Source organism: Schistocerca piceifrons, chromosome X (assembly GCF_021461385.2).
Source record: "Schistocerca piceifrons isolate TAMUIC-IGC-003096 chromosome X, iqSchPice1.1, whole genome shotgun sequence".
NCBI lineage: Eukaryota > Metazoa > Arthropoda > Insecta > Orthoptera > Acrididae > Schistocerca > Schistocerca piceifrons.
In genome coordinates this window covers 106,437,673-106,453,860 of record NC_060149.1, presented here as the reverse complement: position 1 = coordinate 106,453,860, position 16,188 = coordinate 106,437,673, and the positions used below count along the sequence as shown (strand labels likewise).

The 16,188-nt window shown below is 44.2% G+C and overlaps 1 long non-coding RNA gene and 1 pseudogene across 1 annotated transcript in view; one reads left to right on the top strand and one right to left on the bottom strand.

Annotated features, from left to right (window-relative positions):
• The window catches only part of LOC124723059, a 253,804-nt gene that overhangs the window by 131,852 nt on the left and 105,764 nt on the right, over positions 1-16,188 (top strand). The gene's annotated exons all lie outside the window — the stretch shown is intronic.
• On the bottom strand, positions 12,178-12,295 carry LOC124723499 (annotated as a pseudogene).

Genomic DNA, 16,188 nt, shown 5'->3' with positions numbered 1-16,188 from the left:
TATAGCCTCCCTTAGTTTCAACCAACAGATGATCATAGTCTACCTCTTCCCTGGAGAATAATTTCCGTTTACATATTAGACACTAGCATTGCAATTTCAAGTGGATCTTGACCTAAAATACAGTGTGTATTGGGTAATGGAAATTACTGCTGAAGTGTGATTGTCACAGAATGGGTTGGTAGACATGGGCTCGTATTGTTAACCAATGAAGAGATTATAATAATACTTAAAAAGTGTATTTTCTGTCCAAGTATTCTGTGTATGAAAAACGGGCCTACAACCTGACACTTCACTATCCAACACCACACATTTACACTCGATGGACACAGACGTTCCACCTGACGAAGCCAATAGTACATGTTGCGGCTGTTTACGTGGCTATGATTGGTAAATATGACTTCATCACTTAACAACAAGATACATGATGCATCTGGGGTATCCTGTCTTAATTCTTATGTACATAACTTAACGTGATTCTCATAATCGTTTCCACGCAGCTCTTGGTACAAAAAGATGGGATAGGGATGGAACCTGCGTCGATGGAGAATGCATAGGACGCTTTTCTGCAACATGTCACTTCCTCGTCGGATTTCGCGGGAGCTAACGTACGGATTAACTCCAACAGCAGCAAGAACATTTATTTCCCCCTCTTCTTTCGTTACTTGTTTCCTTCTGTTACGTTGTCTAGGTGATGGACTACCACTTTCACGTAACTGGTTAAATAGGTTGATAGATAACTGCCGAGATGGTTGACGACTTTTGGGATATCTTGTCCTATAACATCGTACACACACCATACAAGAACGAACTGCGTTCTTCCTACACTCTCCATGCACCGTCATCATGTCAGCCTTTTCGTCGTTGGTAAATCTCATCGTCTGTTCAGGACTCACTACTTTGACTGTCACACACTAACTGACAGGCAAATTGCAATGCTCTCAATGAACGCACAAGCACACTGTAAGCAAACGTAACAACGTCGTACGCAGTAATTACGCAGTTTGAATGGCACAACGAAGTATCGGAGTGGAAACTTCTCAAAATACCATATCTCGTAAACGATTCGCACTAGAGTTCTAGAATCCTGCTACAAACACTACTGACATTTTAATTTACCCTTATTTTAGTTTCTTAATGTCAGTAGACATTGTTCCTTTAAAAAAAGCGTATGTTTGCAAGGAAAACACAATTTCTAACTATTATTACAATGTGTTGATTGGCTACCAGTAAGAGCCCCTGACGAGCAATCCATTCTGCTAAAACCTAACATTAGTAGCACTTTCCATTTCCGCAATACGTGATGCATGATGTCAGAAGCCAGAACATCCCATGTGAGTGAAAGCTGTTGATGGAGAGCTTTTCTATCTCTGGAATAACATAACCCCATGACATACGCGGGAATTTTGTCACACAAGCCAGGGATTGAGAAGTTTGAGGTATTCTGAACCATCCTATTCGAAGCACTCTACGTCTCTACTCGGGAAACATTTATCTAACAGAATACAGTGTGTTATAACAGTAGAACATAGTCGAGACCTTCCCAGGAGAGTACTCTGATATATCCAGTTAGGGACACACTTGAGCTTGCAGCTGCAAGTGTATCTGCTGCAGTTATTAATCTGTACTATCAGAAATAGGAGCTAAGCGCCACAGTCTACTAGAAATGTATAGAGGTACCGTATCTTGTGCTACGCAACATACATAGTCCCATGACATATTGGGGCAGGACACACAAATTGTCTCCAGATTTTGCTATTTCTAGTCTGTCCCTATATCGTCACCCTATAGGTAGTACCAACATGGCTATGTTTAAACCAGAAGCACATTCCATCAGGTATTTATAGCTGTGCTACTCTCACTCCAATACTATTTCAAGTCTACAAACACGTTTCTCACATGTCCGGAAAGTGGCACAGTAAACAGCTTGGGAGGTTACAAACCTGCACGTATTTGTTCCATCGAAGTGTGTTATAGTTTCCACTGTAATAGCAGCATAAATCAGTCCCCGACAAGCGGACTTTAACTTGTAAGTTAGGTTAGTAGTACTAAGTTGTTCGTCTTGTAATTTTATACAACGAATTCTTAAGAATTTTTATCAATAACGCCAGAAACCATCACAGTCTAAGTGTTGTTATGAAGCGAAACGTCTAAGAGTTAAATTTCTGGTACAGCTTCTTGCAGTTTGATCCAACATGTGACCATTACCGAGTATCTTCCTATCCCATTGCTGAAGTGGTGGGAAAAATCTGCGACACATTCTACTGCCGAGAGGGTAAATTTCCGACGAGAGAGCGAATAGGTATTTGAAATTCTAAGCAAAATAATCTTAGGTTATAGAGGAAAGTATTTTAACAAACAACATGTGGAACAAACTAGTGTAATGTAAGTTCAAGAGCGAGATGGTTGGATTGACAAGTGGAAAGACAAAATTACAGCACTACTAAACTAAAGTTGATCCCTTATATCGAAGAAGGACCGAGAGCTACAGCGATATTCCAGACATAAGTTCCATCAGAACACCAATTTTAACGTCAGCCGTCTCCAACTGATATGGTAAGATCATGGGTCTTCTAAGTGCTTTTAAACATATTTACCTAATTTCCACACTCGAAGAAATAGATTCCAGCCTTGACAGAGATGAACTATAGAAATTTACCAAGCAGATAACTGTTAAATGTACCACACACGTTTCAAATTGTTCGTTTTGGAGTCATCATCCCGTCAAGAAGTTGAAGCACACATGACAAATCGCATTTATATTATCGAACAGATCAACGACAGCCGGCCGTTGTGGCCGAGCGGTTCTAGGTTCTTCAGTCCAGAATCGCGCCTGCTAAGGTCGCAGGTTCGAATCCTGCCTCGGGCATGGATGTGTGTGATGTCTTTGGTTAATTAGATTTATGTAGTTTCTATGTCTAGGGCACTGATGACCTCAGATGTTAAAGTCCATAGTGCTTAGAGCCACTTTTATATCAACGACACAATTTGTTTATTGCAGGAGGGGCGGGGGGCGGGGGTGGGGAGGGGGGGAGGGACTGCTCTACGTAAGGGTAGTACAGCGCAGTTCCCAGGCTGTATAGTATAGTGCTGTACGCGGACGCAGTTTCGGACAGGGTGCAACAGCGCCTTGGACGGAAGGTAGAGTATAGCGCGGTACACGAACGCGTACTTGAATGTGGTTTCGGGTGCGGTAGTACAGCGCGTTAGTCAGACGGTGTAACACTCTTACGGTCCTGTACTCAAACACGGATCCGGTCGGGGTGGTGCAGCGCCTTGGACGGAAGGTGGAGTATAGAGCTGTAACAGAATGCGGTTTCGGAAATGGTGGTACAGCACATTAGACTGTGTAGAGCAACGATGTACCCGAAGCCGGTTGCGGGATTATGCTGCCCTGGACAGACTGCTGCTCGCAACATCCAGTCTCCCAAACCGGGATAAACACCGTGCATGGTTCTTCTTTTCGATTAGTGATTCGTCAAGTATGTTTCAATTTCTTGGCAGGATGAAAGATTGGAAATCTGTTTGTGGTATATTTAACACCAGTCTACGTAGAAGATTTCTCAAGTTCTTCTCTGTCAAGGCTGCAAAACATTCTCCTTCATGAGGATGGAGGTATCGTAGCAGAAGGGAAACTGATGGAATGTGCTTCCGGTTTAGACATGCTCATGCTGGTTATTACCTGTAGTGTAATGATACAAGTGTAGACTAGCAAGTCTGGAGACAGTTCTGTGTACCCTGCTCCAATGTATCATGGAACTATGTATGTTGCCGTAGTACTAGATACGGTACCTCTACACGCTTCTAGTATCCCTTGTATTGTCCTTGTTCAGGTTTGTTAGTTCAGATAACACATAATATTAACGACAGGAGACGCATTGACATCTGTAGTATCAAGTGTTTGCCTAACTGGCTATCTGAAATTACTCTCCAGAGAAGATCGCGACCATAGTCATTTGTTACAACACACTATATTCTAATAGCTAAAGTTTCTCCAGTGAAGACGCAATGTGTTTCTAATAGGATGATTCAGAAAACGTCAAACTCATTCCGTGCGCTCCACACGACGTATTTGGGTGCTTCAGATCACACCCAAAGATTTCTTTCAGCCTTATGTAAGATTTGCCCGCTTAAGACTCCTACATGTGCCTTTACAACAGTTCTCAAGTGCGTAATCCGGCTACGTCCTTCCATTAGCAGCTTTCAACCATATGAGATGACCGACTTTTGACATCACGCATCACGGCTCAGTCTGGTGTTTCCAGTCTTCTGGTTAACATGAAACACCTATAATTTAGGCGAGGACTCACTTGAAACTTCAGCCGGCCGGAGTGGCCGAGCGGTTAAAGGCGCTACAGTCTGGAACCGCACGACCGCTACGGTCGCAGGTTCGAATCCTGCCTCGGGCATGGATGTGTGTGATGTCCTTAGGTTAGTTAGGTTTAAGTAGTTCTAAGTTCTAGGGGACTTATGACCACAGCAGTTGAGTCCCATAGTGCTCAGAGCCATTTTTTGAACTTGAAACTTCAATGCTGGTGCTTAACAAGTAATCGGAAATTATGCTCCAGAGAAGAGGTCGACTGTGACCACCTGTTGGATTAAACTATGGGAACCTGTACCAGCAAATATATCTCCTACACTTTTTGTTTCATGAACATGCATATACATACTGATAAGTCAGTTTTAAAAGTTCTCTGAGCAAAGCTGTACGATACCACCGGACTTAACAGAGGAAACAATCGAATTGCACAAATTTTTATTAAAATTCGTTGTATGTACTAAATTGTGTACGAGCATTTAATTTTGGATTGTTTAAGTCACTCCTGCTGTTAGTGTCTTCCTTCCACCTTGATATTCACATCCCTTTACTCAAAATTGCTTTGCGAGAACTACGTCGTCGTTCTTTCATGGAATTCAGTTTTAAGTTCAAGTTCTCACGCTTTCCTATGGAGTCTTGTTATATCCATTGTCATACATTTTGTCCTTGGTTTTGTGAAATTCCTAAGAATGTCACTACGACTGTAATACTCTCCACCCAAAATCATTATCATCGAACACCAAATGTGAAAGTAGGTCAGATGGTTATGGCAGTGGAAGGTTTGTGCACTATGAATAGGTTAGTAAGGTGTGTATTGCTGGAAACAAGGTCTCATAACAGATACAGCGTGTTCCTACAGGAATTGTGGATTGCTATCTAGTTCTGCGCCTGTGTTGTGACCTGACTTCAGCCTAGGTGGTTGCGATTTACAGAGAATTTTATCAAGTTCTATGACTAAAGGAATACACAATGAAGAGCCAAAGAAATTGGTACACCTGCCTAATATAGTGCAGACCCCTGCGAGCGCGCGAAAGTGCCGCACACGACGTGGCATGGACTCGACTAACGTCTGAAGTAGTGCTGGTGGGAACTGACACCATGAATTCTGCAGGGCTGTCCATAAAACCTTAAGAGTACGAGTGGGCTAATCTCTTCTGAACAGCACGTTAATAATGTTCATGTCCGGGGAATTTTGTGTCCAGCGGAAGTACTTAAACTCAGAATAGTGTTCCTAGAGCCACTCTGTAGCAATTCTTGGCGTGTGGGGTGTCGCATTGTCCCACTGGAATTGCCTAAGTCCGTCGGAATGCACAATGGACATGAATGGATGCGGGTGATCAGACAGGATGATTACGTACGTGTCGTCTGTCAAAATCGTATCTAAACGTATCTGGGGTTCCATATCACTCCAACTCCACACGCCTCACACCATTACAGAGCCTCCACCAGCTTGAACAGTTCCCTGCTGACATACAGGAATCACGGATTCATACGGTTGTCTACATACCCGTACATGTCCATCCGCTCTCTAAAATTTGAAACGAGACTCGTTCGACCAGGCAACATGTTTCGAGTCATCAACAGTCTAATGTCGGTGTTGACGGGCCCAGGCGAGTAGTAAAGCTTTGTGTCGTGCAGTCATCTAGTGTAAACGAGTTGGCCTCCAGTTTCGAAAGCCCATATCGACGATGCTTTGTTGAATGGTTCGCACGCTGACACTTGTTGATCGCTCAGCACTGAAATATGCAGCAATTTGCGGAAGGGTTGCACCACGCTGAACGATTCTCTTCAGTCGTCGTTGTTCCCGTTCTTGCAGGATGCACTCGTGAAATGGTCGTACGGGAAAATCCCCACTTCATCGCTACCATCGCTCGTGCGCCAACTATAAACCACGTTTAAGTTCACTTATATCTTGATAACCTGCCACTGTAGAGAGACACTTATCGTGTTATATAGGCGTTGCCGACCGCAGTGCCGTATTCTGCCTCTGGACATATCTACGTATTCGTTTGCGCATGCCTATACCAGTTTCTTTGGCGCTCCAGTGTATAATTAAGTTGCTCCTCGCTGCTGTTAGGTATAGTTTCACACTAAGAACCAGAAGCTATTCCAAATCTTTTTTTGTGAGGTAGACTGTATAACAGTGCTCTCTGATGCTTAAATGGGAGTTGTAAGATGATCACATTGTGCATCTAGATGCTGGAAAGCCGTTTACCGCCGATGTGGAGTTATTATAAGCCTTTTTCCTGTACAAGCAGCGTTGCAGTTAATCAGAAATGAGATTTGCAGTTTCCGGTGTGTGTTTTGTGTGTGTTGTGTGTGGTATTAAAGATTCTGATGCTGTCTTGCTGTGATATATTCTTGATAGGTGGTCAGCCGGTATACAACCCATTGTGGAGAATATCTAATATCAGTTCTTGGCAGTGTCTTTTGTTATTCCACTTGCATATGGAGCAATCGGGGGACGAATATCTGCTTCCGTCAATCAACTTTAAGCGTTCTTGTGTGCTGAATCTGTGCGACTTGTACTCCGGAATATTGTGAGAGAGAATGTATGGTGGACATTTCTTAAACTACTCTTGTATTTGTTGTCAAGCATTGACTGGAACACGAAGTTAGCGCTCCTGGCGTCTGGTCGGTGTTAAATACAGCGTGCACTGTGTGGTGATCTCAAAAGGCACTGTCTGTTTAGATAAATAAAAGTTCCTGTCTGTTATATCTTATTACATACTGACCGATGGTCTTAGGTGTCATACCTCCTCCTAGTACAGTTAGTGTCTACCATCTTTGTGCTGTTTTACTTTTCAGAAAGACATATGAAACTGCTAGCCTCGGGACAATGGTATGCACAGCAAGGTGTGTGAAATCTTATGGGACTTAACTGCTAAGGTCATCAGTCCCTAAGCTTACACACTACTTAACCTAAATTATCCTAAGGACAAACACACACACCCATGCCCGAGGGAGGACTCGAACCTCCGCCGGGACCAGCCTCACAGTCCATGACTGCGGCGCCTTAGACCGCTCCGCTAATCCCGCGCGGCTAGGTGATGGAAACCCGCGTGACTGACGTTCGGCACAGTAGGGATCTAGCGGTGTTTGAGTAAAGACGCAGGTCAATACCTCTCCTATTCCCTTCCACCATCCAAATACGACGATGACAATTGACTGCAGCAGTGGGCTATTCAGTTTCGAAGTTAGGACGTGTGCTCTATAGTCAGCAGAAATCTTTTCATTTTGTACTTGGGATAAGTGGATTTTCTCACATTTAGAAATTTTGGTAGCCGGTTTGGAGACGTAAATTCTTTAACTCTAATGTCAAAGAGGGTGTTGAAATTTGTTGGAACATGGCACGACTGAACCTTCAGGGAGAGAATTGAGCTAGCATGGGGCAGATGGATCGTTCCCTCCACAATGTCTGTTTAAAAGATATAAAGTGGAGAGATCCTAACATTGACTTAGGAGTAGTGGTAGGCAGTGACCATACACTTCTGAGGGGCTAGTATGCCTGAATTCCACCCTGTTATAAATAGGGGACAGGTCTGAGCTAGGTTCTGACGTCATAGAGCCAGTGCCAATATTTCAAGTGTTGGATTCTGAGGTCATAGAGCATGTCCAGTATACCAAGTATTTGATTCCACTGTCATAGAGCCAATGTTTCAGGTCAGTCACCTTCCATCGCCATTTTGGATTCTGGTGTCGTAGATTCAGTGTAAAGACTGACGTCATTATACTTTGTGCTAAGCATGCCAAAGTACGGAGTAACAATACTTTGGTCAGGTCCTTACGTGAGATGTGAATCGCTCACTGCATCGTATTCTCGTTGTTGTATACATTCACTATCTTTGGCTGATTCTTACACGCTGTAATCCAGTAGCACTATCAGTGCTTGAGAATTGAATAATTAAGCTGTTTGTGATGAATTCTGATCCTGCCCTATCATATCCTGCAAAACCCACCCACCCACCCGCCACCCACCCACGCACACACACACACACACACACACACACACACACACACACACACACACACACATCACTGCAAGTTTAAACGCAGCCAAAACCTCTCAGACAAACAGAAGCTAAACGATGTCAAAGTTAGCGAAAGGAGGGCTATGCGTGAAGCGTTCAGTGAATTCGAAAGCAAAATTCTATGTACCGACTTGACAGAAAATCCTAGGAAGTTCTGGTCTTACGTTAAATCAGTAAGTGGCACGAAATAGCATATCCAGACAGTCTGAGATGATGATGGCACTGAAACAGAGGATGACACGCGTAAAGCTGAAATACTAAAAACCTTTTTCCAAAGCTGTTTCGCAGAGGAAGACCGCACTGCAGTTCCTTCTCTAAACCCTCGCACAAACGAAAAAATGGCTGACATCGAAATAAGTGTCCAAGGAATAGAAAAGCAACTGAAATCACTCAACAGAGGAAGTCCACTGGACCTGACGGGATACCAATTCGATTCTGCACAGAGTACGCGAAAGAAATTGCCCCCCTTCTAACAGCCGTGTACTGCAAGTCTCTAGAGGAACGGAAGGTTCCAAATGATTGGAAAAGAGCACAGGTAGTCCCATTCTTCAAGAAGGGTCGTCGAGCAGATGCGCAAAACTATAGACCTATATCTCTGACATCGATCTGTTGTAGAATTTTAGAACATGTTCTTTGCTCGCGTATCATGTCATTTCTGGAAACCCAGAATCTACTCTGTAGGAATCAACATGGATTACGGAAACAGCGATCGTGTGGGACCCAACTCGCTTTATTTGTTCACGAGACCCAGAAAATATTAGATACAGGCTCCCAGGTAAATGCCATTTTCCTTTACTTCCGGAAGGCGTTCGATACCGTTCCGCACTGTCGCCTGATAAACAAAGTAAGAGCCTACGGAATATCAGACCAGCTGTGTGGCTGGATTGAAGAGTTTTTAGCAAACAGAACACAGCATGTTGTTATCAATGGAGAGACGTCTACAGACGTTAAAGTAACCTCTGGCGTGCCACAGGGGAGTGTTATGGAACCATTGCTTTTCACGATATATATAAATGACCGAGTAGATAGTGTCGGACGTTCCATGCGGGTTTTCGCGGATGATGGTATAGTATACAGAGAAGTTGCAGCATTAGAAAATTGCAGCAAAATGCAGGAAGATCTGCAACGGATAGGCACTTGGTGCAGGGAGTGGCAACTGACCCTTAACATAGACAAATGTAATGTATTGCGAATACATAGAAAGAAGGATACTTTATTGTATGATTATATGATAGCGGAACAAACACTGGTAGCAGTTACTTCTGTAAAATATCTGGGAGTATGCGTGCGGAACGATTTGAAGTGGAATGATCATATAAAATTAATTGTTGGTAAGGCGGGTGCCAGGTTGAGATTCATTGGGAGAGTCCTTAGAAAATTTAGTCCATCAACAAAGGAGGTGGCTTACAAAACACTCGTTCGACCTATACTTGAGTATTGCTCATCAGTGTGGGATCCGTACCAGGTCGCGTTGACAGAGGAGATAGAGAATATCCAAAGAAGAGCGGCGCGTTTCGTCACAGGGTTATTTGGTAAGCGTGATAGCGTTACGGAGATGTTTAGCAAACTCAAGTGGCAGACTCTGCAAGAGAGGCGCTCTGCATCGGGGTGTAGCTTGCTGACCAGGTTGCGAGAGGGTGCGTTTCTGAATGAGGTATCGAATATATTGCTTCCCCCGACTTATACCTCCCGAGGAGATCACGAATGTAAAATTAGAGAGATTCGAGCACGCACGAAGGCTTTCCGGCAGTCGTTCTTCCCGCGAACCATACGCGACTGGAACAGGAAAGGGAGGTAATGACAGTGGCACGTAAAGTGCCCTCCGCCACACACCATTGGGTGGCTTGCGGAGTATAAATGTAGATGTAGATGTAATGACAAGTTTTTTAAGGGAAGATACTAGTACAATAATTTTTAGAGTGGACAACAAACAAATATCGAATGAAATCACAGACATCCTTTTATTGTCATAGCATTTATCGATAGTCCGGACAGAAATGCAGCGGTATGACGCGAAATTAACTTCTTTCGGTAAAATTTTCATCGATTTAAGGACAAAGTTGTGTGTTTTGGCTTGGTTGTGTGCTGGATGAGCGTAATCGTAGCAAATGTGAGGCAGCATTACTTGTGTGCAACTATCGATTGTGTCAGTTTAATTCCCAATCGTTCTCACAACGTCTCGTGAAGAGAACGGCTGCATACACATCCCAAAAATTTTTTTGATCTCTTCCTAGCTGATGTGTGGTGGGGCGCCGTTCTATACTGTAAGTACAAAGGGAATAGCTTAGAAGGCTTTAGTATGATCAGTTTCAGACTCTGATATTGAGCCGGCCGTTGTGACCGAGCGGTTCTAGGCGCTTCTGTCCGGAACCGCGCTGCTGCTACGGTCGCAGGTTCGAATCCTGCCTCGTGCATGGGTGTGTGTGTGTTGTCCTTAGGTTAGTTAGGTTAAAGTAGTTCTAAGTCTAGGGGACTGATGACCTCAGATGTTAAGTCTCATAGTGCTCTGAGCCATTTGAACCAATCTGATATTGAACTTGACGCCTTCTTCTCAAAATGCTTTGAAGCAAATGTGCGATGTGTCCTGTTGCAAATTTCCCTGCCATTTTAACCTAGGTCACTTTATACTGCGGTTGTCCCGCCATCACAAACAGTATGCTATGGTATAGGAACGATGCACCCGTTGGAAACCTATAAATGGTTTTCGTCAGACTGAATGTTGTATTTGATGTACAAAACAGTAGTTTCATCCTCTTAAAGTTTGCGAGCATTATGTTTGGAGCTCTGTACAAGAGAAACCTCGTAGGTGGACGTATGTCAGGTGCTGGAAATGTATTTCCCCGTACTACAGAGAGCACTGACTGTGGCGGGGCGCATGGCCTGTTGGAGCAAAAGGTGTGAGATGTCGGTTTGCATTCCTCACTGCATGATGTGGCGCCTGCTGTACTGAAGAAGTGATAGAAGCAGTGTACAGCAAGACCATGCGGACAGCTGGAGGGTCTCACGGTCAGTAGTAAGTAAGATGTTTGCGTCAGCCAACTTCATCTCTCCATACGTAGGGACGTGTTGCAGTGTTGGCGAGTTGGAGTTGGCAGCTGTGTGCAGAGACCATGTAGGCTACTCCAGCTACGGAATGTCAGAAACGCTTCATCGCATTCCTCTAACACAACAGGACGCGGTCCTGCTCTAAAATTAGACTACCTTTAATTGTAAACTCGTGTAGTCTTAGAAATATGTCAGAAAAAATGTGGTGTAGATTCAATGCCTTAGCGGATAATATGCTTGGTACTGGCCAGTTCATTTACGTATCCACTGTAGATGGAAGTAGCCTCTCTCTACCTGTGGTTTCAGGTGCCGTGTGACGTAGTGCTGTGTGTTCCGAGTAGTACCGATGCTAAGTTACACGCGGTCTGCCATCATGAGGCGGAGCTGATGCGAGCTGGCGTCAGGGAGTCGACCGACGGTTGGGGAGGCGCTGTATGGGGGGCTGCGGTGTTCAAATAAAAATACAAGTGATTACCTCTCCCATTCCTTTCCCCCAACTACATGCGACAGTGACGACTATTTGACTACGATTAAGGCTGCATCAGTGGTCTATTCAGTTTTAAAGTAAAGTAAACTAAACTAAACTCCTCCCGAACAGGCCACGAAGGCCCAACTGCACCGACCGGCTGCCGTGTCATTCTCAGCCCACAGGCGTCACTGGATGCGGATATGGATGGGCATGTGGTCAGCACACCGCTCTCCCGGATGTATGTCCGATACCGGAGCCGCTGCTTCTCAATCAAGTAGTTCCTCAGTTTGCCTCACAAGAGCAGAGTGCACCCCGCTTGCCAACAGCGCTCGGCAGACCGGATGGTCACCCATCCAAGTGCTATCCCAGCCCGACAGCGCTTAACTTCGGTGATCTGACGGGAACCGGTGTTACCACTGCGGCAAGGCCGTTGGCAGTTTTAAAGTAAGAATGAGTGCATTATAGTGTGACAGGAAGCAGACTTCCGTTCAATTTAAACTTGAGGTAACTGTATTTTTAATTTTGACTCCCTGTCATTCGGGTTAAAGTAGAATTGTGGTTACTGCATTTTTAATGTTTCTTGTCATTTTAACTCCAGCCATTCAACCTTTGTCTGCAGTGCTGTAGCAACAACATACTAGCGTTGGCAATTGGAACTTATATACTCCATTCCGCGTTGGGTTATGGAGTCTTCAGGACGGCCTGTCTGTTAACGGGGGTAATGCGGACGGGATAGTGACTGTCTTCTCGACTGGTCTGGTGATCGTGAACTTCGCGATTGCGGAATAGGGAGCTCTCCCTGGCAAGGTATTTGTTTCAAAATCGTTCAAATGGCTCTAAGCACTATGGGGCTTAACATTTGAGGTCATCAGACTACTAGACTTAGAACTACTTTAACATTTTAGCGTTCAGATAATAAGTTGCCGTGTCGTTAATCTAAGAATAGTTAATCAATGCAGCTAGCCGCTATCTCTGTGTAATGTGTTGTCTGTATAAACGTGTATCTGTTGTCTTTAAGATCCCTTCACCTTCACACATAAGTCTATACAGTAAAGTAAGACCCTCCCAGTTCTTGGCTGATCCGTGATAAGACAGGCGAAATGGAGGATTATTAGTATTATCTCTATTTTCATTCGCTCTCTCACTCTTTCTCTCCTTTATCTATGTATAGTTTTTAATATAAGATTTCATTACGTGATATAGTGATAAAAAGAATCAGCCAAATAGAATCTTTGGTGGAGTCCTTCGTCTTGGTAATGAGCGGCTGGCTTTCTGTAAGAGATCTTTACATTTATTATTACTGTTAAACACTGTGGTCAGTCGGGAGAATCAATCGTTTGGACAATTTGTTCCTTTTACGAAAGATTGCGTATTCCAGATGTGTACGAAGCCTTTTTGGACGATTTAACACAGACTCAGTGATTGCAGGCTCTCTTCGACACAGCTGAAACTTCCCCACTAATTACAGGGCCAACGTGATCAACAAATGATTCAGAAAAAACTCATTCGCTCATTCACTCCAGAACAAAAAGTCACAAACCTTATTTATGGAGGAAATCGTGTATTAAATCCATCTCCATTACATGTCCAGATCTCCGATGAATCCACGCCTTAATTATTTTCCTTTTACAATCTCTTTCTCTTCAAAACAAACCACTAGCGGCACAAATGTTAATTGGCTCGCTTTAGCGAGAAGAAAAGCAGAATAGATATCTCTCAGAAACACGTCAATCCTTCAACAGATACTCCAGAAGCTGTCCTAGTTACCACTCTAACAACCATGGAGAATGCATATATGCATCTCTGTTATTTCAAAGAATAAATGCACTAGAAAATACTTTGGCGTCGACGAGCTGTCTCCGCATATATTACGAGAAAATCAGATCAGATAACTTTTCCAAAGTGAAGGAATGTGGATGGTTTGATTGAAAATGATTAATTGGTGCGTGGTAGAGGGTATCTGCTGTGGGGACATTACACTACCTAAACCTAACTAACCTAAGGACATCACACACATCCATGCCCCAGGCAGGATTCGAACCTGCGACCGTAGCAGCAGCGCTGTTCTGGACTGAAGCGCCTAGAACCACTCAGTCACAGCGGCCGGCGGTATTTGTTTAAATAAGATTAAAGTGTTCCTGCTACAGGTTGTATTTTAACTCAGGGGAATAAGTGAGGGCTGCTAGGCAGCAGCGGCAAGGACGGGGCGGCTGCCGTGGTCGCCGCACGTTACAGAGCGGTGCGGAGAGTGGAGTGGCATGGACGCTCGTCGCTCGTGGGTGGCTTCACGTGTAAAGGGGGGAAGGTCGTTGAGGAGACGGAAAGCCTTCGCCTACCCTCAAACAGTGTTCATTTAAATACCGGCAGAGACGCAAGTGGAGAGATTGACAGAGTTACGAGAAGCAGCGATCATAGGCCTACATCTCCGAGTGAAAAAATAGCTTATATAGCTTATAGTAGGACTCAGCCAGTATCTCAAGCCTGGGCCAGTATGCCGGAATTTTACATTGTTGTAAATAGCCCAACATTCTGAATTGGATTGTGTAGTCATAAAACCAGGGCCAGTGTTCCAGCTCTGGGCTGGTATGCTCCTCTATCTCAAGTCTCGGCTAGTAGGCCGGAATTCCACGCTTATAATTAACCCGACAGGTCTGAGCTGGATTCAGACGCCGTAGAGCTGTGAAGTTGTGCCCCAGTCGATATATTCTATCACCATCTTGTTTTCCAGGTCAGTCGTCTTGGATTATGATGTAGTTAAGCTGGCGTTTGTATCCCAAGACTCGGATTGTGACGCCATAGAGCCTGTCACTGTATTCCAAGACAGCCAGATGACAATGCATAATCTTGGATTCCCGCCAATTTGTAATTTGGACAACAACCGTGCTTCCGTAAGAAACACACTAGTGCAACTGGGCTATTTTTTGAATTTCCCGCTAAAATATGAATTTCCCTCTGTTTTATAGGGCAAGTGACCTTTGTTAGAGGGCGGAGGGATGGGGATTGGGGAAAACCCATAACTCGTCGATGACGTCATCGGTGACACTTTTGGGACCAAATGCCCACAACAAATGTTTATAGGTTCGCTATAGTTACTCAGACTGTTTCGCGAGTACTGGTTGTCGCCTTTTCTTTCAAGGATTCCACGGTAGCATGGTCATTGCTATTGTAGTTTTGTATGATGTGTAAAGGACTATTACGATCTCAGCAGTGCATCTCTTTATTCGTTCGATGTCTATGCTCGTGCCTGCTTAAAAGGCCTCCGAACATTGGAACAGTACTCTAGAATTTGTCACACTAGCATCTTGTATGTGATATCCTTAACAGATCCATTGCATTTTCCCAGATCCTTTCCACCAATTCTAAATCTTCCATTAAACTTCCTTAATACTGATTTTTCTACACGTCCCATTTCATATTATTTCTTAATATTACCCCTAAATACCTATACGATGTTCACCGCTAATCAGATACTATATCGTTCTTTTTTGTTGTTGTCCTTATCCTATATTTATCCACATTTAAAGAGAGCTGCCATGCATTACACCAAGTGGACGTTCCGTACAGGTCATTCTGCTTTCACTACGACGGTCAGGCGATAGTGCTTTGTTTTGCATCGCTAGCGAACAATTTCAGCTTGTAGCTGTTTCTGTCTGATAAATCTTTTATGCGTTTTGAGAACTTTAATGGTCCTATCAAGCTTCCTTGGGAGGCACCCGGTGCTTTCATTTCCGCGGAACATTGGCTGCCGAGTATAGATCGATTAATGCAAATACTGAAACAGTGCCTTTGAAAAGAAAACGACCTCTCTCGTCATGGCTAGTACTCCGTCTCTAATTAACTCGTCGTCGACGTGATGTTAAACTCTATTCTCCTTCCTTTTTTATATTTTTCTTCCAAAAATTTGGACCTCATTTACCGTGAACACCTGTCTTCAGTTTTTTATTTATAGTTTTGGATACGAAATAATTTAAAACTACGTTTCAAGAGGTTCTCCCGCTTTTGCCGGTTGCCATTGGTTCTCGTCTGGTGAAGAGAGTTCCGTGTGTTCCCACCGCGGCAGGCTGCCCCGTGGCCGGATCTCCTGTTCCCACAGCACGGCGTCCAGTGTTGTAATTCACACCACTCGTCCGCCCTGCCGGATGGACGCCTGCACTGTATACTGTGTCCCTGCTCGCCCTCGGCGTGCGAGATCCGAAGAACGAGTCTGTGAGCGTCGCGCCGACTCCCCTATGGAGGATGTAGTAATGGACACCCCTGGCGTAGACAAGCAACTTGAAGAGTTAAACAAGAAAAAGTCACAAGTTCGGATGGAATTCCAATTATGTATT